Consider the following 3,137-nt stretch of genomic DNA (forward strand, 5'->3'; position numbering starts at 1 on the left):
TTAAAAAGTCATCAGATTTCCATTTCTTCTGGAGAAATTTTCACAAGTTTGTTGCTCACTTCTGCAGGCTAACTTTCTTACATTATTATTAAAGACTTCATACAAGTTGGAGATATTGCCATTGACTATTTTTTTCATTTTTTCTAAAAGACACAGGAAGACTTGCTAGACTAAAACTGACATCTCTAAAGGCAAGCAATAAAAAGATTCCCACAATGATTGTAAGGAAGTCACTCAAAGTGCCAACGACGTCATTCACAAGCACATTTTGCCATTCTTTAAAAAGAATAGGTGAACAATTTAAAACTGATGTAGTGAAGAATACACAATATATTGGAGTCACTGTGGATGAATTAGATATCTCCAGGGCCCTGGTTAAATAACTGATCTGTTTACTTACACAGAGTTTAAGGCTTAGTAGCAGAATCCAGGACAGTGGGTGCCTTAGCACAGGCTTCCCTGCAAAAAGTCCTTTAATAGCAGTTCCCAGGCCTTTAACACAAGAGACAGAAAATGCTCCAATGATGGAGCAGATTGTTATGTAAACAAGTATGTTTGTTTGTCCATGGCAAGGTCCTACCGCAAAAATTAATATCAAGGACACAATGATAATCAATGTTGCAAAGATCACCCAGCTTACAAGAAAACTTATTCAAAGTCTTTATCTCTTCCTCTTTTGGAGCATGAATTACCATAATAGTAAATCCTAAAATACTTAGTAAACATTCAATTTTTCCATGAAAATTAAGTCTTTCATTTAGAAAGAATGACAAAAGGATGGCACTTATAAGAATCCTAAGAGCTTCTAATAGAATCACTAATGTGGCTGGTCCAAATGCTTAAGGAGCAAAGTTGGCCACTTCACCAGCTCCCATTGATAGAAGTCCAACCCACCATAACCACTCCTTAAGATAGGCATGGCCACCTTGACCTGTTCCCATGAAGCCTTTTCTGGCTAGCTGTAAGAGACTCTTCTTTTTAAAATGAAGCTTCCTCCAATGAATATACTGGAGCTCATAGTCAACCCCAGGTCAATGTAAAAGTCATATTTTCCATGATCCCAGATCATCTTTGTTAACTATTGAAGTGTTCAGATGAGTCACATTTATGTGTCACATTTATGAACAGAGAAACTGCTGGTACTAAAGGCCAGGTGACACAATCTTCATTTCTGAGACTTCAAACATCTCGATGTAGGTTTCTGGGGCTGTGGCAGTCTCCTCCTCTTCCTTCACATCCAGAGCAGCAACCCTGGGCACTGCTTCCTCCATCAGGGTGAGCCAATCTCAGTTTCTGATTATGCCTTTTGTATCACACAAAAGCACAATCACCACTCAGTGCCAGTTCATCAGTTAAAAGCTGATGGGAAGCTGCCATAGAACATATGCGCATGCTTGAAATTGGGAGGAAAAGACCACTGAGCAGTGGGCTCACCAGCCATCCATTTTCATTGGAGTCAGGTATACATTGGCATGTTGCCAATGATAATCTCTACTACTGAAAACAGAAATTGGAAGTGGAAAACAGAAAATGACATCGAAATTGACTACAGTAATTTCATCCAAAAGCTAACCAATGTAAATAAGTTGCTACAAGGAGATTAAAAGGATTCAGAAAGCACTCTAGCCAGCAAACTTCTTATTATAGGTTAAGCAGAGAGAGATGGCTCCTAAAGATAATACTGGATTGTAATACAAATATTTCTGTAAAATCTTATTGAGAAGGCTGATAGATGATCATGACTAATTTAGTTTCATAAAGCAGAAAGAAGCATTAGAAAGTAACATCAGTCTTTAAAAAGTTTGACAAAATAGTTAACTAAGCAAAATCACCCCAAAGGCATTCAGGAGTGAAAATGGACAGAGGAGTACAAAAGAAGAGAAATAGAAAAGATTTGTAAGAAATCTACAACAAACTATTTTCTCCATCAAGGAGAGTGAAAGCACCATAATGGGACCCTCACATGTGAGTCTCTGAGATGCTTCTAGAGGAAATAAAAATGACATTTAAAAGAGCAAAGACAGGAAGAGAAGCTAGTATAGGAATGAGAGGAGAAGACACTTGAGATGGTGGTAAAGGACTAGCTTACAAGGTATCAAAGTGAGGGTTAGGCTTAGGAATGGAAAAAAATCTTGGACCTTATTGCTTCTAAAAATGGCCCTCTCCATTGAATATGTTTGAATACTATGTCTCTATGAATTGGGGGGCATTTTTGATGACAGTGGGGTTGGAAGTCTTTTGTGAGTGATATTCAACAATGGACCACATTTTTACTATTTTATAATTGACAGAAAGCAGTAGAAAGGAAAAGGGAAATTCATTTGACACTGTCTTACAAGTTATTTTACAATTAGGTATGTAATATTCATATATTGTTGTATTTACACTTGATATTATATAAACCATCCTGCTCAGATCACCCTTCATCAACTCATGCATCTTATTGACAAAGATATCAGGGTCTTCCAATCACTTCTTTGCACAACTACCTGAATTTTATGTTTCTTCATACATATATTTTAACAGTGTTTATTAAAACACAGTTCTTTTTCTACTAGTATTGAGCATCAAAATATTTATTCCTAACCCTAAATGTCTTATATCATTTGATAATTAATATAAATCTCTCCACACAAAAGATTTTCCTTGTCCATTTCATCATTAAAGATGGTGACCCCTAGATACATATAGAATAATAGAGTTCTACCACATGACCTTTAAGGGCTCTTTCAGTCCCAGGTCCATGATCCCATACCTCCTTGTGACTGACCCAGGAATCAGGAAGAACACCTTTGTCACAGAGTAGCTGTGTGGCCATGACCAGGCACTTAACATCTCAAAGCAGGAGCTCTCAGACTGTTTTCTAAGGCTGTAAGACATAGGCAAGTGACTGATTGGCATAGGGGAAAGGAGTTTTCATACTGAGAGTTTGCTATCCCACTGAAATTACCGGTCTGTACAAAATGGTGGGTGGGAAGGAGTAAGCATTTATGAATTGCCTACTATGTGTCAAGCACCGTGCTAAATGATTTACAAACATTATCTCTTTTGATCTTTGAAACAACTCTGTGAGGTAAGTGCTCTTATGATATCAATTTCAAAGTTGAAGGAACTGAGGCAAAGGGAGGTAAGTGATT

At 37.4% G+C, this 3,137-nt stretch overlaps 1 pseudogene; it reads right to left on the minus strand.

The window, feature by feature from the left end:
* On the minus strand, window positions 1-1,069 carry LOC140524236 (magnesium transporter NIPA2 pseudogene; annotated as a pseudogene).
* Between the last annotated feature and the right edge of the window lie 2,068 nt (window positions 1,070-3,137).

This window comes from Notamacropus eugenii, chromosome 2, assembly GCF_028372415.1.
Source record: "Notamacropus eugenii isolate mMacEug1 chromosome 2, mMacEug1.pri_v2, whole genome shotgun sequence".
Classification (NCBI taxonomy): Eukaryota; Metazoa; Chordata; class Mammalia; order Diprotodontia; family Macropodidae; genus Notamacropus; species Notamacropus eugenii.